Genomic DNA, 25,550 nt, shown 5'->3' with positions numbered 1-25,550 from the left:
TATGTGCCATTTTGAATGTTTTACCAAACTTGCTGTAACCAATAAATGTAACTATGAAACATTTTTCAATCAATCTTGTTATATCACAGTAGCTATATTCACCTTTGTGCTGAATAGACCGACGCTACTGAAGCCCCATATAGTTGGAATTTATCTCGCGCTTTCCACGACAGCTTTCAGAAGCCACGTCAAGCCCCATTTGCCTTACTCTAAGTCACAAATAACGAAACAGGTTGTTTGCCTGTGTTACACTGTCGCATCTTACATAAGTCACAATAAGCCTTTGTTACTTAGTTACTTTCAGACTATAAGAGCCATGCATTGGTTTCACAAGTATAGCTGGACAGTCTACACATGATTATGCCACGATTGCCATGAATTTCACAGAGTTTTGCAGTGCACTCCTTGAAAAGTTAACTGAAAAAAAAGCATGAGACTGTTTCTCCCCAGAAGAGAGCGATTATAAATAAAGGGAGGCGTCTTACTTCAATTTTTTTATTTTGATGCTTAGGCCATCTAGACGCGTGCAGACATAAAATCCAGCCTTGAATTTTTCGAAAGACACGTATGTTTCAGACGTGTAAAGCCGCCCAAGCCTTTTGACACGCCGTGTCAAGATTTCGGGTACAAGTACATGCTTAGTGAAGTGCAAGAGTCCTGGCAGTACTTCCTGAGCCCAGAATTTTTCGCAGAACTCTATCCTTTCAACATGGAGATGTGGGGGGTCTCCTGGTGCGTTTCCCTCAGTCCATATGACAAAATCGCACCAGTTAAGGCCCGTTACTGCCATCTGGCCTTGCACCTGATAGAAATAGGCGTGGTCCCGCTTCAGCTCCGCACCTTCTTCGGTGAGTCTGCAGCAGAAGTTTCTGTCACTGCAGGCGTCCTCACACGTTATCCCTTTTTTTTTTTTGGAAAAGGGCATTTCACTTCTAGTAGGCCTTCTTTTCCATCTACAACAACAATTCTGTCTGGTGAAGCAGCTAAGAAGGGGTACTGGCAGTGGACGTGAAGTCCAGTTTCCCGGACTGCCACGCTCGAGTCTCTGGCCTGCAACAGTTTCACATAAGCAGCTACGGCATCTGCTTCGTGCTGTCTGCCATATACGATTGCTTCGGAAGTGGCTCTGTCCCAAGGGTACAGTAGTGCCTTTAGCAAACTGTCCGGTTTTGTACACCGGCAGATCCTTTTAAACATCGATGCTGTTAGCCGTCCAACGCGTTCTGCATGCCACTTCTTGTTAGATGCTTGGCCGACTGTTTGGTGGCATATCAGATCCCTCTCTGTCTGGCTTAGTGGCTTCATTGTTTTCATGTACGATTGTACCTCAGTTGCTGCAGCCTCGCCCCAGATGTCATCGCTGTCCTCTATGGGCTTCTTTATGTTGCATGGTGGCTTTGGCTCGGCTTTATCGTGGCACATGTATCGCAGAGCATGCAGATCGGGACAGGCGGTTGCCAGCTTATCCCTCAGTGACTGAATGGCATGTGGACTAGGAAGTGGGCCATCAGCACAGGGGTCATAATCGCGCTTCCGTTTCCCACGTGTAGGCTTGTTTATGAAATACTTTTGGAATCTGATTTCACCCAGAGGCTTTCTTGCCACTGGTTTCTTTGCTGCAAGTAAACAGAAAATAGGGTACTTCAGTTATGCTGCTAAAGAGAGCACACATGTGAGTGATAAGTACATTTGTGTTGAGAAAGGGAGCATATGCACGTGCACAAGCATGGCTGTTCAACACATGAGGAAGTGTGTTTGTTCGTGTACTGTGCTTTGTGGTGTGTAAATGATGTAACACTGTTTATTAATAAACTGGCATGACTGAGCAAGCAGGCATGAAAATGCAACGCTGCGAGCCTGTTTCTCTGTGTATATTTTGTGAATGACACATAATGGTATGTGAACGCAACGTCATGTTCACAATAGCGGTAATTTACTGGTTTGAACATCCACTGCTTACACGAATCCTGGAGTGCAAGTTGCGTCTCCAACCATTTATTATGCTTGGATTCCCGGCTGTTAAAAGGTTTCTGAAAGCGGTCTCCATTGTAGTATGAAATACACGGGACGGGTAGTACCAGGACAAGCGCTGTCCTGCGTTTACACTGCGCTATGTATTCTCTGCAACCATGATTAACTAACATGCTAAAACCTACTACCCTTCGAACTCGTATTTGACCTGCACTGTGTCATGCAATATGCTTTGTGCTCGGCACTGTATGGCTGAGCTGCTTTTGTGCCATTAAAATATATCGCGATCATAATATGCTTGCACAGGGTACTTTGTAGGTATATACTTAGCTGAAACACGAAGTTCTTAGTGGCAAGATGGGCAACACAGGATCGTTAAGGACATGCATTGGTGGAGTAATACCTTCAGCAGGGACTATCCACTTGCAGGGTACGTCCGTGCAGGACGGTGCATGTTCAGCTATGGCGGCAGCACTAAACAGCAGGCCTGCTACATGTTGGCAGGTTTCACTAAGTCTGAAAGAAAAAAAAAACTGTTGTTCACAAAATCAACGGACAACCTCGAACATGTATTTACAGACGCTAAGCCCGCGTCTTGAAACATCGAGCTTTTTAGGTAGCACCGCAATGAGGTAAAGTACTCGATAGACGTGACCTTGTGAATGCAACAATGTGTACCACGGCAGCACACAGTCTCACGTATATCCGTACATTGTAACGGTTCGCAAAAAAAGCTGCCATTAGTGCGCGAGGCTGCGCTTCGATGTATAAGCGCAAATCATGATTGATATAGTAGCACGGGTCGTTTATAATCACAAAAGCGGGAGCTGCAGCAGGTATAAGCACTGGGGTAAACTCCTGTCCTATGAAGAGAACGTAATGTTCCGATAAGGGAACTGCATGCTCCCATTACACTCGCAAGCGCATAGGCGCGACATTTGTTTACACACATTTTTGGCAATCGGTGATTTGCACTACAGACGCTAGTAAAATCAAAATATCTCACCCAGCAACACAGTCGCAGTGCGCTCCAACGATGCGACCGGTAGCCACGACGAACCATGCCGTTGTTACATACACGCCGGACTTCATGGACGGTGCGCACGCCGCTCTCACCAGACCTAGTTCGTCATCAGATGTTTGGAGGATCAACTTCAAGTGTTTGACGTATCATTCTTCCTTGAAGGACCAGCCGCGATGAGCCTGGCGAACGGTCGAAGTAGCGGATTGTAGGTACCGCCACACGTCGTCGTTGCTCAGGCTGCAACGCGAAAAATCCTCGCTCCATCCCGTTTCCACAAACGCAAACGGGATGTTTTCTTCTTCTATCATGTTGTTTCCGTAAGCAGCGCACGTTTCCGGCAAAGAAACAACACTAAATCAATAAAACAAGCGCACGCGAGCCGCCGAACGCTGCCTAGCACATGTCAGTTCACGAATGCCTTTCCAAGCAAAAGCGCGAGCGCTGCTTCCCTGTTTAGACGGCAGGTGGCGCTCGCTTTTCCGCAAATGGCGAATTTCAAGCTGAGGGATGCGTGGGTCGACACTCACGGAAATGACTTCTTTGCAACATAGAAACGGGGTCCCAACATGACCCGGCTAGACCAATTTTATTTTCAAGAAGTGCTAGCAATATATGTCCTTAGTTGCGAGGTCCTACATTTCCCACGGGACGTTCCATGCATTACAGACAACTTTCCAGTGTCTGTAAAACTTTTCTTTGAACAATCCACTACATTTAGAAACCATTAGGAAATGAACACTACACTCGTGCACGACCCGGAAAGCGTAGCAATACTGCACAATGCACTAGAGCAAGCATGCAAAAGGCCGCCTGAACCGCGTAACAGGGACGCATTGAAACACAGTTGGCGCGCTGAGCTTATCAAAGTGGGGCGCGAAAGGAAAGCGCACCTGACGACAGAAATAAACGACACGCTAAAAAAAGCGCGCATTGTACTCAGAGGCGAGACGCTGACGTTCGCAATGCACAACTATCTCGATTACTTGAAGGAGCGGTACGAACTTCTGCTACGTCTTAGTTCTCGCATGGTTGCGCAGTCTTTTATCAACGGACGACCGGTTTCAGATCCAGGTGTTCTTCGAAGTGTTTCCAACGCCTCCTTGGGTGAACAAATGCATGTCCCTTTCGTTCAGTTGCCGAACGGCGAACAGTCTACAGGAGCAGAAGACATAATGAGGGTGTTTAAAAGACATTTTTCGAATCTTTTCAGGGCGGAGAACGCAAATGACGTGAACTATACCACCATAGTTAATGAGTTTTGCGAGGGAATTTCCCGCGTACCGGAGGAGCTTCGCGATGGTCTGTGCAGCCCAGTGACGCTGGATGAATTACGCATCGTGCTTCAGCGCATGCACACAACCGCTGCCGCCGGCACTGACGGGATACCTTTGAGTTTCTACAAAACCTTCCTTGAACCAATACAAGACCACCTTTTGACTAAACGGGCTTCTTTCTGACGGAATCAGACCGAATACGTTTCGTGAGAGCAGAGTTATACTCTTGCCTAAAAGCGAGGGAGAGCCGTCCGATCCAAGGACGTGGAGGCCCATTTCGCTACTTAACTCGGATTATCAGATATTGACAGCCATCCTTGCAAACCGCATAACAACCAATCTACCGGAAATAGTAAGCGATATACAAACATGCTGTGTCCCAGGTCGTACGATCTATTCTTCGCTTGCGCTGACACGCGATTTATTCATGTACGCTACAAGAACACAAATACCTGGCATTTTTGTTTCCTTGGATCAGGAAAAATCTTTTGATCGCGTAGAATGGAACTATATCTTCGCTGTGCTTGAGCGTTACGGCTTCCCAGCCCATTTAACCGACACCCTCCGCTTACTATACACTGAGACATAAATGTCATTAGTAGTGAATGGCTATACATCTGAACCTATTGCAGTAAGTAGGGGCATTCGACAAGGCTGTCCCCTCTCCGCAATTATCTTTGTAATATGCATAGATCCATTATTGAAACAAATACAGAAATACACTTCAATACGCGGTTTCCCTGTTCCAGGCTTGGGCGAAGTGAAAGTAGCGGCATACACCGATGACATATCGTTGTTTATTCGGAACATAGATAGCTACTGAGCCTCTCTGCGAATATTCCACACGTATAGTTACCTGTCGGGAGCACGTCTTAATCCCGGAAAAGCAAGGCATTGTGCTTTGGGATGCACAGTGAAGAGTTCCCTGATGGCGTCCAAATCGCCCAAGGCGTTAATATCTTAGGTGTAACTTTCCTTTGGACTAGTGAGGTAGCCCGCACTACATGGAAAGAAATGCAGCACAAAGTGGACAGACGCATTGAAGTCGCCAAAACATGTCAACTACCCTTTACTAAAAGAGCTTACCTAATTAAATCCATCATAACAGTGCCACTGCTTTATGTAGCCAGAATTTCCCGACCAACTCGACGGGTTTTGCTGAGAGTGGCTACTGCGTGCAGCTCTTTTTTCTGGGATGGCCACGCCGAAGCTGTTGCCGGAGCCTTGGTCCGCCTATACCAGTAAATTAGGGAGGGCTCAGCGTACCCAACCTTGATGTAATCTAGCGCATGTTGGCTCTCAAAAACACCAGCTGCTAAGTAGCCACCAGCGTATTACACACATGTTATAAAATCTTTGCAACAATGGCGATACGATTTTCCAGTTCAAGAACTTATGGAAATGTCCCCAACCGACATGAGCGAATTAATGGCATTTAAAAGCCTATCTGAAGAACAACGCCGGAAATGCCGGGCGAAAAGATGCTGGACTCTTACAAACACGTCTCTCCGCTCCAAGATCCGTGACCTAAACTGGCTCAGGGAATGGGGGGCTTTACCAATGGCCGACCGCCTTGCGGCGTGGGGCGTGGCGCCCTCCGCCACATGCCCGCAATGCGGTCGCGTCGAAACACTAAACCATGTCTTCCATGAATGTATAGTAGCGCGCACCTTTTGGCGCATGGTTACCAGGATGTTCCAAACAAGTATGCAGTGGAAGTCTAGCCACAGGGATAACTTTGTTGTACTCTTAATGGCTATCGGAGCCTTCGTCTTATGGAAACGAAGGGGACTGGCCTGCCTGAAGGGACGCCCCCAGAGAGCCATGTTTCCCCTACTACATCGGCTAAGAAACATAATGCTTATGCATCTTAACGCAGAACTAGTCATGCTGGGAGAGGAGGCTTTCCTTCGACGGTGGTCTACGCAATTTATTATCGTAAAAAACAACAGAGTGTCGATGCCTTTCCTCCCCTATTGAGGAGGTGGGCTAGAGCTTGTACCACTGTGACATTACAGTGTGTATTTTTTTTCTTCTTTAGAAGCATGTCCTTTTGTGCAATATTGTTCTTGAGCGCTAGAGCAAATTGTCCTCACAGGTGAATGCAAAATATCACGCTACACTGTGAATGACCTCCCCTTGTTTCTTCATATAGCCTTACTGTTTATTTAGGTTAATCATCGACACATAGAGTGCCTAGCAATAGAAACAAATTCTTTTGTACTTGCCGTGGTGTATAGACCCCCAACTGGATATAAGAGGCATTTTCTCAGTCATATGGAAAACCTCATGCATTGTTTTAATGAGATAAAAAAACCATATTTTATCATGGGTGATGTAAATATTAATATGATGAGTGAAGAGCTGTACGCGCTTGACTTGAAAAACCTTGTAGCATCATATGGATGTCGGAATGCCATTATATATCCAACCCGTATTACTCACAATAGTTCCACGTCACTTGACGTCTGTATAACAAGCCTGAATAGCTGCGATTACACCTCGGGCATACTGTGCTCAGACCTAAGTGACCACCTACCTATCTACATTTCTACACAAAACCTGCAGCATAAAATTAAATGTCCAAATATCGCGCGGTATAGATATATTGATGACAAATCACTGCTTAAGTTTACCGAATTAATTGAACGTGCTGACTGGTCACCTGTGTATGTGCAATGCAATCCAGATAGCGCATATAATACTTTCCTAGCTATTTTCCTTGAGTGCTACGATATTGCTTTCCCGATACAACAGATCAGAACACGAAAGGGTAAGAACAGAAAACCATGGATAAACAGTGACCTCCTGAAACGAATCAAGCAGAAAAACGCGCTTTTTCACAGGTTTCTTGCTACTAGAGATATTGCAATATTGCGTGAATTCAAGCGATTCCGCAACAAACTAAATAGTGACACTAGGAAGGCTAAACTTGCCTATTATGAAGCCACCTTCTCACGTATAAAATCAGAACCGGCAAAAATATGGAAACAAGTTATTTCCTTAACTGGGAGAACAGCAACGTCAAATACACCTAAACAAGTAAAAGTCAACAATATCATTCTGGAGGGTAAGGAACTGGCGAACGCAATTAACCAATACTTTGTAAATGTGGCTGTTTGTGATGAAGACTCAACACAATATGAAGATGAAACAAGTAGTTGCATGAACTCTCTCGTACTACACGAAGTATTACCCGAGGAAGTCTACCGATATATAAAAGAACTAAAGACAAACGTTGCGAGTGGTTATGATGACGTAAGGGTGGCTCCAGTTAAGGCTGTCGCATCTATACTTAGCCCCGTATTAGCATATCTGGTAAATTATTCCTTTCTTATTGGAATCTTTCCAACAAAACTTAAGGTGGCCAAAGTTACACCCATTCATAAAGGTGGCAACACTACTGAATTAACAAACTATTGTCCGATATCCGTATTACCTGTATTCTCAAAAATTTATGAAAAATGTATAAATACGCGCCTTATGAAATATCTTGAGAAGTACAATATCTTATCACCGCATCAATATGGTTTTCGCAAAAATAAAACCACGGAAGAGGCACTAATTGATGTAAAAAGCCGCATAATAGAAAATATTGAAAATAAAATGTTCACGTTAGGTGTCTTCCTTGACTTGCGTAAAGCGTTCGATTCTGTTGACCATAATATCTTACTGTTGAAATTAAGCCGCTATGGAATTCGTGGAATAGTCTCTGATTTATTTAAAAGCTATTTATCATCCAGACAACAATTTGTTAGCATAGACAGTAAAAAGTCAGACTATTTAAGCGTAAAGAAAGGAGTTCCGCAGGGGTCCATTTTAGGCCCCGTGCTTTTCCTTTTATATATAAATGATATTACAGAGGTTCAGTATACACCCGAAATTAAAATGTTCGCTGACGACACAAGTATATTTTTCACAGGCTCCACCATTCAGGAAGTAGAAGCTTCGACAAATGTATATCTCTCGAAACTTTCAGGCTGGCTAACAAAAAACAAACTAAAATTAAACACACAAAAAACAAAATTTATTATGTTCAGGCCCATTAACAAGCACATCAGTGATAATATAGTAATCTTGTTTGACAATCAGCGACTCGAACAAGTCAGCACACAAAAATTCCTTGGAGTCTGGTTTCATGAGCACTTAACATGGACACCGCACGTAAATAGTCTCTTGGTAGATCTAGCTCGTTCTGTAGGGTGCTTGAGTAAAATTGCTTTCCTCCTCCCTTCATGGTTATGTAAATCATTATATTATAGCATGTTTTACTCCAAACTTCTATACGGAATGCTTGTATGGGGAACAACAACTAAGACCAATTACGATCGAATATTAATCTTGCAAAAGCGCGCGCTCCGTGTAATAGAAAAATATAAAGGTCACCCCAAGGACTTAGACACTCAGCCGCTTTTTCTTAAACATGGAATTCTATCTGCTAGGAAAGTATATAATCTTAAACTGATGCAACACATCCACAAACATAAACTACAGGATTCCTTTCCACGCACTGTATCAACAACATATGGCTTCAGAAATTCTACCCGCAAAACTAAGAAAACACGCACGAACTATGGCAAGCAGGCTATTGATTATAAGATCATACAATTGCTAAACCTTCACGAATCGAATATAGACTTTACTCTGAAAACTAAACAATTTAAATGTCATCATAAATCCTTTCTTCTTTTGACTAAAGACATAGTAGATCCATAGGCTTTTATATTTAGGAATACTTGTATACTGAGTTGATTTTTTTTCTTACTGTGAACAATGATACTTAAACAGAATCGTTTGATACCAAAATTGTTTCCTGTTTATGTAAAACATATTCTGAATGTATATCATGTAGAAATAAGCTGTGTAACTAAATAAGATTTGTATAATGTCACTTATTTGTATATGTATGTTACTGATGTGTGAATATGTGTAATATGGCACTGATGCAGACTGTATCAGGAGGTCAAGACCTCGTCAGGCTATTTAGCCTTTAGTCTTTGCCTCCCGCAGGGAAGTTTTTGTATTTTTTTTTCCTGCAAATAAAAACTAAACTAATAAAATAAACTAATGTCATGAATATCCTGTCTTTGTTGTACAATTTTTGCATTGTACGTCACTGCATACGCTATAAGTTTTTTTGATGTATATATCAGCTTGCATTGTACATACGCATTGTTCACCATTGTCCATTTTTATGTGTGCACATAAGCTGTGCATGATATATCCGGAAATAAAATTCTCTTAAACGCTGCCAGTCGCCAACCCCATCTCATCGAGCATCAAGCGAAGTCCTGGACAACTACCGCGCTGTCCAGGCCTTCATCGTGAGCCGACGCCCGGGCATCATAGCGCATGCCGTGGGAGCCAGGGCCAGGACGGATGTGTGATGGCTTTCGCAGCGCCACCGCCGAAAGCTCGTTGCTTTAACTTCAGTGCTCCGGAGGGGAGCATCGTCGACGACATCATAGATGCCCTCGAAGGAGTAACCGGCTCAGCCGGTGTCCACATGGGAGGTGCAAAGTTCGGCGCAGTAGCCGCACACGTCCATGCAGCCACCAAGCTGAAGAGCCGGCGTGCCATTCTCTTGAGCGGCGAATCAGTTCCACTAGTCAGCGCAGGTCCTGAAATAGTCCCCGTCACAGTCTTCCGGGTACCGCTGTGGGTAGGCGACGCAGCCCTAGCGACTGCTCTCTCCGCCTACGCCACCGTGCACCATATCCAGGAGCCAGTGTTCAAGGGCCGCCCTGGGGTTGGCACAGGTGTCCGTGTGGCGCGAGTGGAAATGAAAAGCCAAATACCGAACTTTCCGACAGTTCAAGGCAACAATGTCAAGTGTGACTACCAGGGTGTCAAGAAAGTTTGCTCTAAGTGCAGGAATACTGGCCACATCGCCAAAGATTGTGCCACGCCTCGGTGCACGGGCTGCAACGTGTTTGGACATGCCACAGAGGGATGCGCAGAACCTTGCCGCAAGTTCTCGGGCAGCCTTGCAACAGCTGACTGCGTACGTCCGAAGTCCTTCGCAGTGGCTGCAGCAGCGGCAACCGAAGAACAAGCGTGCACCTACCTCACGCCCGCATTGCAAGATGATTATCCGGCGCTCGCGCCTGCGAGCGACACTGACACAAGCGACACTGACGCCCATGCTGAACCACAAGACGCAGGAAACCTGCCTCCCCTGTCTGAGAAAGCCTCGTCAACCCTTCACGCCCCGTCCGAGACTAGCGACTTCTCGCCGGACGCCTATGAAGAACACAGCTCATCCAAAGCCGAAGCCCGAGTGGCCGTCCTTAGCAGAGACCACGAGAGCTACAGCTCTGACGAAGTTGGCACCACCAGTAGCTCCGAGGCGCCGAGAGCTTCGATGGGACGCGGCACCCGAACAACGGGACGTGCAGACACTCCGATCATCGGTTCAGACAAGACCACAACAGTGATTATGCCACTGACAACGACGAGCGCCCGCGCCAGCAAGTACTCGGCTCAGACCCGCAAACTGTGCCTTTCAAACCCCATTCACCAGATTACAGGTGTGGCCGCCGGTGCGAGTGTCGGTGCCAGCGCCATGGAAATAGACCGTGCAGCCACCAAATGAGCCCACCCACCGACCACGAACTCTGAGGGCTCTACGGACAGTAGTAAGCCCCAAAAACTCGCTAATGCTCTGACGTCGACAGAGCAATTCTCTCTTTAATCATGTTCACACGTTGAGCGCTCGCCCCCCCCCCCCTCTGCAAGGGGTTTCGTTGAAGTTTGCGCGCACTCTCCTATTTTATAAAACGGCTGCGGTGCATTTTCTTTCCTTAAATGTCAGAAGTTTCGGATGCCAGGATGGGCAGAGAGAAGTCATCCACTTGGCATTGTCGCGTCATGTCAACATCCTCTTCTTGCAGGAATGTGATTTTGGAACCCCTTTTGATGTGCAGTCCTTTTGTTCACAATTTGGAGTCGAAGCCTTTTTTTCGCTCACTGATTCGGGGATGTGCGGAGTCGGAGTTGTTTTCTTGACACCGGCGTGGCGTCGAGGAGCACACTGTGTTTGTGGTTTTGACGGCCGCACACTGGCGGTGGACTTGGACCTTCACGGCAGGCGAGTGGGGGCGCTCGTGGTATGTGCCCCGGCTCGGCGTGGGGGAGCGGTCGATTTTTTTTTTCATTTCACTCGACTCATTTTTGTTTCACAGCTGCCTTACTTTCTTAGTAGGGTCTTTTTGCTGTGTTAGGACACCGACAGAGGTTCGCGCGGGTGCAGACAAGGCAGATAATATAGCAGAGTTGGCGCGTTGCGGCGGCTCATCCCCGATTTCAGGCTCAGGGATGCGTGGGTCGACACTCACGGAAGTGGCTTCGTCGCGGCATAACAGTGGGGTCCCGGCATGGCCCGGCTGGACCGCTTCTCTTTTCCAGAAGTGCTGGATACACATGTCCTTAGTTGCGAGGTCTTGCATTTCCCACCGGACGTTCCATGCATTGCAGACCACTTTCCAGTGTCTGTGGAACTTTTCTTTGAACAATCCACCACATTTGGAAACCGTTGGAGGATGAACACCACACTCGTGCGTGGCCCGGAAGTCATGGTATTGCTGCGCAATCCACTAGAGCAAGCATGCAAAAGGCCGCCTGAACCACGTAACTGAGACGCATTGAAACACAGTTGGTGCGCCGAGCTTATCAAAGCGGGGCACGAAAGGAAAGCGCGCCCGACTACAGAGATAAACGACACGCTACGAAAAGCGCGCATTGTACGCAGAGGCGAGACGCTGACGTTCGCAATGCACGACTATCTCGATCAGTTAAAGGCGCGGTATGAACTTTTGTTACGTCTTAGTTCGCGCACGGCTGCGCAGTCTTTTATCAACGGACGATCGGTTTCAGATCCAGCTGTTTTTCAAAGTGTTCGCAACGGCTCCTTCGGTGAACAATTGCATGTCCCTTTCGTTCAGTTGCCGAACGGCGAACAGTCTTGATGATTGATATGTGAGGTTTAACGTCCCAAAACCACTATATGATTATGAGAGACGCCGTAGTGGAGGGCTCCGGAAATTTAGACCACCTGGGGTTCTTTAACGTGCACCCAAATCTCAGCACACGGGCCTACAACATTTCCGCCTCCATCGGAAATGCAGCCGCCGCAGCCGGGATTTGAACCCGCGCCCTGCGGGTCAGCAGCCGACGGCGAACAGTCTACACGAGCAGAAGACATAATGAGGGTCTATGAAAGATATTTTTGGAATCTTTTCAGGGCGGAGAACGCAAACGACGTGAACTATACCACCATAGTTAATGAGTTTTGCGAGGGAATTTCCCGCGTACCGGAGGAGCTTCGCGATGGTCTGTGCAGCCCAGTAACGCTGGATGAATTGCGCATCGTGCTTCAGCGCATGAACACAACCGCCGCCGCCTGCCCTGACGGGATACCTTTGAGTTTCTACAAAACCTTCTTTCAAAAAATACAAGACCACCTTTTGGGTAGGCTGAATGGGCTCCTTGCTGACGGAATCAGACCGAATACGTTTTGTGAGAGCAGAGTTATAGTCTTGCTTAAAAGCGAGGGAGAGCCGTCCGATCCAAGGGCATGGAGGCCCATTTCGCTACTTAACTCGGATTATAATATATTGACAGCCATCCTTGCAAACCGCATAACAACCATTCTACCGAAAATAGTAAGCGACATACAAAGATGCTGTGTCCCAGGTCATACGATCTATTCCTCGTTTGCGCTGACTCGCGATTTATTCACGTACGCTACAAGAACACAAATATCTGGCTTTTTTTTTCCTTGGATCAGGAAAAAGCTTTTGATCGCGTAGAATGGAATTATCTCTTCGCTGTGTTTTAGTGTAATGGCTTCCCAGCCTATTTAACCGACAACCTCCGCTTACTATACACAGACTTAGAAACGTCTTTAGTAGTGAATGGCTTTACATCTGAACCTATTGCAGCAAGTAGGGGCATTCGACAAGGCTGTCCCCTCTCCGCAATTCCATTTGTATCATGCATAGATCCATTATTGAAACAAATCCAGAACTGCACTTGGATACGTGGTTTCCCTCTTCCAGGCTTGGGCGAAGTGAAAGTAGCGGCACACGCCGATGACATCTCGTTGTTTATTCGGAACATAGATAGCTACGGAGCCTTTCTGCGAATATTCCACGCGTATAGTTACTTGTCGGGAGCACGTCCTTATCCCGGAAAAAGCAAGGCATTGTGCTTTGGGGTGCACATTGAAGAGTTCCCTGACAGCGTCCAAATCGTCCAAGGCGTTAAAGTCTTAGGTGTAACTTTCCATTCGACTGGTGAGGTAGCCCTCACCCCATGGAAAGAAATCCAACACAAAGTGGACAGATGCATTGAAGTCGCCAGAATGTTTCAACTACCTTTTACTGAAAGAGCTTGCCTAACTAATCCAGCATAACAGTGCCACTGCTTTATGTAGCTAGAATATCCCGACCACCTCGATGGGTTTTGCTGAGAGTGGCTACTGCGTGCGGCTCCTTTTTCTGGGATGGCCACGCCGAAGCTGTTGCCAGAGCCTTGGTCCACCTACCAGTAAAATGGGGAGGGCTGTGTGTACCCAACCTTGATGTAATGTTCCGCATGTTGGCTCTCAAAAACACCTGGGCACTCTTGGAAAAATCATCGTATCAAGGCAGGCAACTTGTAGTGTATCTGCTAGGAACCTCTAGAAGACTTTTTGGTTTAGCAAACGACACGGGACCAGCTGCTGAGCAGCCACCAGCGTATTACACACATGTTATAAAATCTTTGCAACAATGGCGAAACGATTTTCCAGTTCAAGAACTTATGGAAATGTCCCCCACCGACATGAGCGAATTAATAGCATTCAAAAGCCTATCTGAAGAACAACGCCGGAAATGCCGGGCGAAAAGACGCTGGGCTCTTACAAACACGTCTCTCCCCTCTGAGGTCCGTGACCTAAACTGGCTCAGGGAATGGGGGGCTTTACCAACGGCCGACCGCCTTGCGGCCTGGGGCGTGGCGCCCTCCACCACATGCCCGCAATGCGGTCGCGTCGAAACACTGAACCATGTCTTCCATGAATGTATAGTAGCGCGGCACTTTTGGCACGTGGTTACCAGGATGTTCCAAACAAGTATGCAGTGGACGTCTAGCCACAGGGATAACTTAGTCGTACTCTTAATGGCTATCTGAGCCTTCATCTTATGGAAACAAAAGGGACTGGCCTGCTTGAAGGGACGCCACCAGAGAGCCATGTTTCCCCTACTACGCCATGGTTCCCATACTACATCGGCTAATAAACATATTGCTTATGCTTCTTAACGCAGAACTAGTCATGCTGGGAGAGGAGGCTTTCCTTCGACGGTGGTCTAAGCGATTTATTATCGTAAAAAACAACAGAGTGTCCATGCCTTTCCTCCCCTACTGAGGAAGTGGGCTAGAGCTTGTACCACTGTGACATTACAGTGTGTATTTTTCTTTTCTTCTTTACAAACATGTCCTTTTGTGCAATATTATTCTTGAGCGCGAGAGCAAATTGTCCTCAAAGGTGAATGCAAAAAATCACGCTACACTGTGAATGACCTCCCCTTGTTTGTTCATATAGCCTTACTGATTATTTAAGTTTAGTCATCTCGATGTCAAGAATGTCCAGTCTCTGATGTACAAGTTCGCATTGTACGTCACTGCATATGCAATAAGTTCTTTTCGCTGTATATAACAGCTTCCATTGTACATACGCATTGTTCACCATTGTCCATTTTTATGTGTGCACATAAGCTGGGTAAGATATATCCGGAAATAAAATTCTCTTAAACGGTGCCCCCAAGGAGAGGCGCGGGCATTGCACTGCGCTCGTGCTGACCCCTGCCACTACCCCAAACTGGGGCAGATGGGGCATGCAATTTTTGGTAGTGGGGGACTGCGTTCGCGCTCTCCCCCTATTTTACAATCCAAAGGAAGATCTATACACCCGCTGAAACACTTGCGCGGTGGAGGAGAGTGCAAGCTATTGAGATCCAGGTTCTCCGATATGGCTTCCGATGTGTCGTTTTCTTGTGTTAAGTGAGAGTTGCTCAGAGCCCTTAAAATATACCTGCCCAAGGCTGCATCTGGAGAGAAAATTGGAATATTTGAAGTTTTCGCGCTATCTCTATTCGTATTATGTCTTCACATTGTGGGTGAAGAAGATGAAGAAATATGCCTGAGGTAGGTAAGGGACTTTATTGATCCTTGGAAGAATGATTTGAGGGCAGGTGTGGCAGGGAAAGTGGAAGCAGGATGACAACGGGCCTTCGGGCCACTCTAGATGGCCGCACATTGCTGTGCTTCAGCGACCCTTCTGGCCCAGCTCACTATCCCGAACTTTATTTCCGGTTGCGAGCTGCGAAGAGTGCCCACCATCGCTCTTAGTGGGCGGAAAATTAGGTAAAATAATATAAAATCGAGATAGCTGACGATTCCATCCCTGGCACCTAAAAGCGAAGGCAGGTAGCTGGAGCCTCGTTCCGAGTGCTCGGGCTTTGGTGTCAGCAGCCGTGTTCGGACGAGAACACCCAAACGTAAGCGGCCAGATATATAGATAGATACTTTTAATGTCGCCAAAGTTTGCAAAGAAATGCTGCAAATTTAATACAATGTACCTATAATGCGGTCTTGGTTGTCCTCGACTTAAACACTTTTTTTTTCTTTTTAATCGGGATAACACACAAACAAGCACAATTTCACAAACTTTATCGAATTGCACTATCTTCTAAAGCAAATCTATCTTTCAACTGCACCACGAGTGCTGTGACGTCCAAATTTTCTCTTAACATGCTTACGCAAGATATCTTGACGTAAACAGAAATGCCCTCTCCACACTTTAGCGCAGGGGCGGTGCTAAATGTAAGGACCCTAGCTTTTGGACACTAGCGGTTCATACGGGCCCTGGTTGTACTCACTTGCTCATCCCCCCCCCCCCCCACCTATCCTATTGAAGAAATCCTGGCGGCTCATCTATGGGTTGGCGACACACAAGCGTCCTCTTTGAATGTTTTGGTGACGCACAAGTGCCTATTTCAGAAATTTTGTTACCTGGCATTTCAATACCCAGACTGCCACTTCAAGTCGCTAGTATTGGTACTGTAGTGGCCTGACATCAATCAAGTGTTGATGTCGGTAAGTGCAGCATACGGAAATGGATTTTAATATTAAAATAACATACCTTCTCAGTAGACGTCCGTGCTTTGGTGTTTTAGAATGTTTCAACTTGGAACCTCCTATAATGTTTGCTTTTCTTCTTTTTTAGCTGTCCAACTTCGCCCGCAATTTATTGTCGAGTGTGTTCAATGTTTTCAAGCAATTTCTCTGTCGTTTTAGTTATTCTAAAATTCTCGCTCGTATGATATATACCATCAACACATACAACAACAATTTCTCATTCCACCGCCAAGATTCTTAACCTAAGCAAAGACTGCGATGCAATTGCCGCAACTGCAACACTTGTACCGAGTACCTTGGACGCGCTTTTCGGTATAATTAAATCGGAAATAGTAGTCGTGGCCATTTGAGGATTCCCGCTGTCACTCTGCTTGAGATCCACAACAAAAGACTCTGAAAGGTTTTCATGAAAGGGTTCAACAATGAAGAGAGCTTGCTTGATGCTGCTTCAGCGTTCAGCGCCTCAGTTCGTCACTTCGATTTATAAACATTTACTAGATAATTGTATGGGCTGCGGCGAAATTTACACTTGCAGAAGACCTCCTTTGCCCTCAGCATCCAAACTTATTGACAAGAAACACAAGCTAGAATGAAGCTGCCCCGCCGTTGTGGTCTAGTGGCTAAGGTACTCGGCTAATGACCCGCAGGTCGCGGGTTTCATTCCCAGCTGCGGCGGCTGCATTTCTGATGGAGGCGGAAATGTTGTAGGCCCGTGTGCTCAGATTTGTGTGCACATTAAAGAACCCCAGGTGGTCGAAATTTCAGGAACCCTCCACTACGGCGTCTCTCATAATCATATGGTGGTTTTAGAACGTTAAACCCCACAAATCAATCAATCAAGCTAGAATGAAGCTAGGAGCTGAAAGTGTTCAAACCGATGCGTCCGAAAACGATGTGTGAATATAAAAGCGCACAGTGCCTTCAAACTGCCTGAGCTTTCACATGACAATTTTCTATACACACCTGAGTCAGTAAAAATGTATTGGCTTTCGCCCATGAAGTTTTTTTTTCAAGACAAAGGTACCATAAGCACGAGAGGACGGGTGCGTTTTAACTCGCTACTTGCTTTCCATAAAAAATAAATACCTTCGAATAAAAAAAATGGTCTATTAAAATGTACGAATATGCAAAACATCCCTTCCCGAATCGCAGAAAAAAAAACAATTAGTAGATCGCACGTATCTTCGCAGGCGATGTTATGCGAAGCCTGCGCAGGGAAAGTGACTGTGCTGTAATTTCTTTATTGACTGGAACGTCATGGTGTGGCGCTGAAAATACACGCATAAATGCATAAAGGTGAATAGCGTTGGAATAAACGTGCGCCATCCGTTATTTGGCCGCAGCGCTAGCGCCTCTAGAGGCGTAAAGATGATTCATGCTTGTTGCGCTCAAACTGCTGTTATATTTGATCAAACTTGAGCTTTTTTTAATCCTCAATCAGAGTTACGTTCAATTTTATTTAACAGGCCGACGCATATTAGTGGGCCATTAGTGTTTCTTCAAATGGCTCCTTAAAATATTGCTACGGTATAAGCCGGGCTGCAGTATGTGCGGGGGGGTAGGAGAGGAAGACGACGTTGTCTGGTGCGGCCTGAGGACTCCATCTTTACCGCGACTGCCGAACTTCATCCTCACCCTGTAAATAAATCCACCTATCCTTTAATTCAACCGTAACAGTTTTGTGGTGGAGGTGCTTGGTAATCAACCAAGCAACACGACGCTTCAAGCGCCTGATCTACGACGAAGCCGCCACTTTGCTGGACTGCCCCCGTTACCGCTGGCAGCTGAGATGTCTCACGGTGAGGAAGAAAGCCCGATCCCCGCAGCTGCAGACCTTCTACCAGTCCCAGCAGCACCGCTAGTACCAGGTTCACGTGTGGCTGGTCCCTGGTTGCGTCAGGATCTGATAGTGCCTCACACATTCGGTGGCGTGGATGCCTGGCTCACACACTACAAACGGGTCAGCAAATAGTACCAGTAGGATGCGGCGACCCAGCTGACCAATGTAGTATTTTTCTTAACGGACACAGCACTCGTGTTGTACGAGAACCACGAAGATGTCCTCACGTCATGGAATCGCTTCGTTTCTGAAATAAGAGCGTGCTTCAGAGACTCCGTAGCTAAGAGAAAGCAGGCGGAACAAACGTTACTGCAGAGCGCTCAGATCCCAGGAGAGACGTGCACGACCTATGTCGAGGCAATCTTGAAGCTCTGCAAGACTGTCAACCTTTCTATGTCAGAGGAAGACAAAGTTGGCCACCTGTTGAAGGGCATTGCCGAGTACGTGTATCAGTTCCTCATCAGCAAAGGCAGCCTTGCTACGGTGACCGACGTCATAAGCCACTGTTGCACATTCGAGACCCTGAAGATGCGACGTATCACCCACAAGTACGGTCGTTTAACGAGTGTAACCACCATGGCAAGTGTTGACAAATACACGCCGCTTGATCTCGCGTCGACAATACGCCAGATCGTTCGAGAAGAGCTCACTCGACATGCTCGCCCGACGCCGTACGAGCCTACACCCGCACCGCTTCCTTATCGCCCTTCCGTGTCAATCGCCGCAGCAGGCAACGATGACTGCAACTACAGACCACCCTCACCACCGAAGTCACAGCGCAATAACTACCCGCTGCCGAGGTACGAAGACCACTTCAGTTACCCCCATCAGCCAGCCAACTTCTATTACGACCCGAACGAAGATGCACCCGTACCACCACTACGTCAGCGCAATGCCTTCCAGGAGTACAATGCATACCGCCAAGCCCCTGTGTGCTACCGCTGCGGTATCGCCGGGCACATAGCTCGGTTCTGTCGTCGACAGAGAGAGCCAACATTCCAATATTGTTCTCCATCAGAGTTTCCGCCAGCGGGTACTGGTCACAACAATGGTCATCGACTCGCCTATTCCAGGAGTACCTCACGGCGCCGAAATCACCGTGGCAGTTCTCCCACTTCTGACCGTAGTTTGACGCCTCCATCTGGCCGACTGCATCGTTCCCTTTCGCCGGAACGACGCCTGTCATCACGCCGCCACCGGGAAACTAGCCAGCGCGACCGATGGAGGTGAGGTCGCAACACAGGATTTGCCTCAGATGCTTCCGCCAGATATAATGTCCAAGAACAAGATACGTGTGGAAATAGATGGCTTTTGTACAAGTGCTTTGGTGGACACTGGTGCTACAATATCAGTTATGAGTCTGTCTTTCCAAAGTCGCATTGGCCACAGAGTTATGTTTACTTGGGGCGAATCAACAAGGTTTCGTGGTGTTGGTGGGGAAGTACTTCATCCTGTCACAGTTTGTGCCGTCAATGTCTTATCGGCAGGAAAGGTGTTCCCAACAGAGATTCTTGTGCTGCAACATTGTACCCACGATGTTATTCTCGGTCTTGACTTTCTCCAAGGATGTGGCGCTTTCGTCAACTGTAGAAGCTGTGAACTTTCCGTCAGCGGTGACATTGTTCCTGCCCTCGTCGATGAGGCGCCGTAGGCCGCGAAGGATGCTCCGATGAGCTGACAGTGCCGCCATGGTCAATGAGGTCAGTTGCGGTGTTCGCCCCAGAATCTGCCACATCTTTTGACGCCATCGTTGAACCTGCCATCGTTCAATGTGCTAAAAAAGGCATACTCGTCCTTCGTAGTTTGGTATCTGTTGATGAAGGAGCAACCTTTCTGTGGGCACTGAACTGTTCGCCAATGCTGGTTGTGCTCCCTCGAGGAATGGAGCTTGGCGTCTTCGATGATTCCACTGAAGGTTCTGTAGCGGTCGTAAACAACGATGAAAGCGAGAAAGGTACAGCCTCTGGCAAGAGCAGTTGCTATTACGAGTCGCAGATCCTAGGCATGATTATCGCCACTTTGCGGTCACACGAGCGGCAAACATTACGCCTTCTGTTGAGGCGACATGCTTCTGTGTTTGACTTTTGCCAAGAGGAGAGGCCACTACCTTTACCATGTTCTCGCGCTCACCATAGGATTGACACCAGCACTGCCCATCCGATTCGACAAAAGCCTTACCGAGTGTCGTCATCAGAACAAAAAGTTATTGCCAACCAGGTTCAGGAAATGCTGAAGAAGGGTGTTATTGAATAGTCGTGTAGCCCGTGGGCAGCACCAGTCGTCTTGGTTAAGAAGAAAGATGGTGCCTGGCGATTCTGCGTTGATTACAGAAGACCCAACGCCGTGACCAAAAAAGATGTATATCCGCTGCCTAGAATGGACGATGTTATTGACTGCTTACACTCGGCTTCGTACTTTTCTTCAATAGACCTACAATCAGGATATTGGCAGATACCTATGCACCCTTCGTAAAAGGAGAATACCGTATTCGTGACGCCTGATGGACTGTACCACTTCAATGTGATACCGTTTGGGCTTTGCAACGCCCCCGCCACTTTTAAAGGTTTATGGACTCTGTCCTTCGTGGTCTTAAATGGGAGGTGTGCTTTGCTACCTGGATGACGTCGTCATTTTTGGGCGTACCTTCCAAGAGCACAACGTCCGTTTAAGCCTTGTTTTAGACTGTGTCGGAAAGGCTGGCTTGATTTTGAACTCTAAGAAGTGCCGGTTTAGTGAACGACAAGCTTTAGTCTTTGGTCACGTACTTGACAAAGATGGTGTCAGGCCGGATCCCCGCAAAATCGAAACAGTCGGCACATTCAAACCACCTGAGACACTGAAGGAACTTCGCAGCTTCTTGGGCCTATGTTCCTACTTTCGCCGCTTTGTGCCCCGATTCGCGGACGTAGTACACCCACTGACGAGCTTGTTGCGAAAAGACAGCCCATTCGAATGGACACCTGATTGGGATGCCGCCTTTTCTGAACTGAAATTTTTACTAACATCTGAGCCTATTCTTCGTCATTTCAATCCTTCTGCTCCTACAGAAGCGCACAGTGACGCAAGTTGAATTGGCATCGGAGGTGTGCTTGTTCAGCGCCATGATAATGCAGAGCATGTTGTTGCTTATGCGAGTTGATCTTTGGGCAAGGCTGAAATGAATTATACGGTGACAGAGCAAGAATGTTTAGCGGCTGTATTTGCCATTCAGAAGTTTCGATGTTACCTCTACGGTCGTCCATTCAGGATTGTGACAGACCATCATTCATTATGTTGGCTTGTTACCCTCCGAGACCCTTCTGGCCGCCTTGCTCGAAGGGCTTTACGCCTTCAAGCATTTGACTTCAGCTTTTCCTACAAAAGAGGACGACGTCATTCGGTTGCCTTTCTCGCCTACCTATGACCATGACGGAGGACAGTGCAGATACCCTTGACATCTGTTTTGCTGCGGTCTCTCAAACGTTTTCTGACACAAATGTCTTCAAACGAGAACAATTGAATGATTTGTCTTTAAGCCTATTGTTCGTTGACGCTCGGAATCTCAAAGGCAGTGGTCGCTTTCGCATTCGTGATGGACTGTTGTGCAAAACAAATTACTCAGCAACCGGCGCACGTTATTTACTGATTGTACCTCAAAGTCTTCGATGCGACGTTCTCCGTACTATGCACGACGATCCAATGTCAGGACACCTTGGGTTCATTCGAACCCTGCATCGAGTGCAGCAGCGTTCTTACTGGCCCCGAATACGAGCTTTTACAAAACAATACGTCTCGAGCTGCGAGAATTGCCAGCGCTACAAACGACCTACCAATGCACCGCACGGCCTTCTTCATTCCGTAGAACCACCTACTACGCCTTTCGAGCAAGTGGGCATCGACCTATTGGGCCCGTTTTCGGGATCTTCGAACAACAACCGCTGGATAGTAGTGTGCGTCGACCACCTTACCAGATACACCGAAACCGCCGCGATACCATCTTCTACAGCTGATGGCGTCGCTGCCTTTTTGTTACGCTCCGTTGTTCTTCGCCATGATCCACCTCAAGTAATCGTTAGTGACCGTGGTCGCCCATTCATCGGGGACGCTGTGGAAGAATTGCTTCGCCTCTGCACTTTACAGTTCAGACATTCGACACCATACCATCCCCAGATGAATGGTCTTGTAGAACGTACCAATCGAACTCTCACTAACATGCTCGCAATGTACGTCGCGTCCACTCAACAAAAATTGGGATGAGATCTTACCATTTATTACTTATGCATACAATACAGCGAAGCACGAGACCACGGACTTCCCGCCCTTCTACCTACGCTCAATCACCACGCAGCTCCCTTGATACATTCCTCCCATTAAAGCTCCATACCGATGAGTCCGTGGCCGAAACATTGTGCCGGGCTGAAGAAGCCTGCCATATTGCTCGCTTGCGAACACTGGCATCACAAGATCGCTCCAAGCAACGATACAATCAACGCCATGATGCCATTTCAGTCCGCAAAGGTGAATTCGTGTAGTTGTGGACGCCCCAACAAAAATCTGGTTTATGTCAGAAGTTTTTACCGCAGTACACAGGCCCCTACGTCATTGTAGATCGCTTGACTGACTTGATGTACGTTGTGGCACGCTAGACGACACTTTCTCGTCGGTCAAATCGAACGCAGTTGGTGCACGTGGCTCGCTTCAAGAATTTTCATCCCTCTAGTGACATAAACTCGCCCAGCGGGCTTCGTCGGTGAACGGGGGATTGCTTCGGTATGAGCCGGGCTGTAGTATGTGCCAGGGAGGTAGAAGAGGAAGACGACGTTATCTGGTGCGGCCTGAGGGCTCCATCTTTACCGCGACAGCCGAACATCATCCTCACTCTGTAAATAAATCCACCTATCCTTTAATTCAACCGTAACAATATGCAAGAAGCAAACAGTAATCTTCGACCGTCGTCTGCACCTCACCAGAATGACACAAGACGTCGCGATGGGTGCTGACCAAGTGCGACCCGTTACCTGGCATACTTACCTGGTGCCGGGGTAACCGTGGTCAAGATGACAGTGCCCGCAGGCAGAGGCGCGGGCATTGCACTGCGCTAGTGCTGACCCCTGCCACTACCCCAAATTGAGGCAGATGGGGCATGCAATTTTTGGTAGTGGGGGACTGCGTTCGCGCTCTCCCCCTATTTTATAATCCAAAGGAAGATCTACACACCCGTTGAAACACTCGCGCGGTGGAGGATAGTGTAAGTTATTGAGAACCGGGTTCTTAGATATGGCTTCCGATGTGTCGTTTTCTTGCGTTAAGGGAGAGTTGCTCAGAGCCCTTAGAATATACCTGCCCAAGGCTCCATTTGGAGAGAAAATCGCGATATTCGAAGTTTTTGCGCTATTTCTATTCGTGTTATGTCTTCTCGTTTTGGGTGAAGAAGATGAAGAAATATGCGTGAGGTAGGTGAGGGACTTTATTTATCCTCGGAAGAATCATTTGAGGGAAGGTGTGGCAGGGAAAGTGGAAGCAGGATGACGATGGGCCCTCGGGCCGCTCTAGATGGCCGCACATTGCTGTGCTTCAGCGACCCTTCTGGCCCAGCTCACTATCCCGAGCTGTATTCCCGGTTGCGAGCTGCGAAGAGCGTCTACCATTGCTCCTGGTGGGCGGAAAATTAGGTAAAATATTGTGAAATTGTGATAGCTGACAATTCCATCCCTGACACCTAAAAGCGAAGGCAGGTAGCTGGAGCCTGGTTCCGAGTGCTCGGGCTTTGATGTCAGCAGCCGTGTTCGGACGAGAACACCCAAACGTAAGCGGCCAGATAGATAGATCGATACTCTTAACGTCACCAAAGTGTGCAAAGAAATGCTGCAAATTTAATACAAAGTACCTATAATGCGGTCTTGGTTGTCCTTGACTTAAAACTTTTTTTCTTTTTAATCGTGATAACACACAAACAAGCTCAATTTCACAAGCTTTATCGAATTGCACTATCTTCTAAAGCAAATCTATCTTTCAACTGCACCACGAGTGCTGTGACGTCCAAATTTTCTTTTCACATGCTTACGCAAGATATCGTGACGTAAACAGCAATGCCTGCTCCACACTTTAGCGCAGGGGCGGTGCTAAAAGTAAGGACCCTAGCTTGTGGACACTAACGCTTCATACGGCCCCTGGATGTACTCACTTGCTCATCCCCCCCTCCACCTATCCTATTGAAGAAATCCTTGCGGCTCATCTATGGGTTGGCGACACACAAGCGCCCTCTTTGAATGTTTTGCTGACGCACAAGCGCCTATTTCAGAAATTTTGTTACCTGACATTTCAATAGCCAGGCTGCCACTTCAAGTCGCTAGTATTGGTACTGTAGTGGCCTGACATCAATCAAGTGTTGATGTCGGTAGGTGCAGCATACGGAAATGGATTTTATTATCAAAATAACATACCTTGTCAGTACACGTCCGTGCTTTAGGTAGTTTAGAATGTTTCAGTATGGAACCTCCTATAATGTTTGCTTTTCTTCATTTTTAGCTGTCTAACTCTCCCAGCAATTTATTGTCGAGTGTGTTCAATGTTTTCAAGCGATTTCACTGTCGTTTGAGTTATTCTAAAATTTTCGCTCATATGATATCTACCATCAATACATACAACAACAATTTCTCATTCCACCACCAAGATTCTTAACCTAAGCAAAGACTGCAATGCAATTGCCGCTACTGCAACACTTGTACCGAGTACCTTGGACGCGCTTTTCGGTATAATTTAATCGGAAATAGTAGTCGGGGCCATTTGAGGATTCCCGCTTTCACCCTGCATGAGATCCATAACAAAAGCCGCTGTTTACCCTTTCCTGTTTCCCTCCCCCACGTGCTGCCTCCCATGGCCCCCACCCCTCCCTTCCACACGCTCACATCCCCCCCTCGTTTCCACTCCACCGTAGTTCGACTGATGGCTGATCGAATCCGTTTCGCCACCTGGAATGTTCGCGGGTTCCTCGACACGACGAAACAAACCGCGGTCGTTTCCTTTGCGAAAGCCCGCAACATCGACTTGTTGTTCGTCCAGGAGACGAATTTTTGATCCCCCCTCGATGTCGCTCGCCGTCGCAGCCTCTGTCACGTCGAAGCCTTCTTCTCATTAACGAGGACCAAGTCATGCGGGGTTGGGGTTGTGTTCGTCACCGGGAGGTTTAGGCAAAAAGCCCATTGCTTGTTTGGCGCTGACGGCCTCACATTAAAGCTTGACATCTTCATCAATGAGCGGAAAGTCTGGTTTGTGAACGTGT

At 47.3% G+C, this 25,550-nt stretch overlaps 1 non-coding gene and 2 pseudogenes across 1 annotated transcript; 2 read left to right on the top strand and 1 right to left on the bottom strand.

Moving 5' to 3' along the window:
• Positions 1-481: 481 nt before the first annotated feature.
• On the bottom strand, positions 482-3,355 carry LOC142765633 (uncharacterized; annotated as a pseudogene).
• Positions 3,356-15,055: 11,700 nt separating this feature from the next.
• LOC142771511 (U1 spliceosomal RNA) lies at positions 15,056-15,190 on the top strand (annotated as a pseudogene).
• An 8,101-nt stretch (positions 15,191-23,291) lies between these two features.
• Positions 23,292-23,455, top strand: LOC142771497 (U1 spliceosomal RNA). Its single transcript, XR_012885962.1, has one exon. It is a non-coding gene; the product is annotated as a U1 spliceosomal RNA (small nuclear RNA).
• The last annotated feature ends 2,095 nt before the right edge of the window (positions 23,456-25,550 follow it).

Source organism: Rhipicephalus microplus, chromosome 1 (genome assembly GCF_043290135.1).
Source record: "Rhipicephalus microplus isolate Deutch F79 chromosome 1, USDA_Rmic, whole genome shotgun sequence".
Classification (NCBI taxonomy): Eukaryota; Metazoa; Arthropoda; class Arachnida; order Ixodida; family Ixodidae; genus Rhipicephalus; species Rhipicephalus microplus.
The sequence above is the reverse complement of the archived record's forward strand: the minus strand, read 5'-3'. Positions and strand labels throughout refer to the sequence as shown.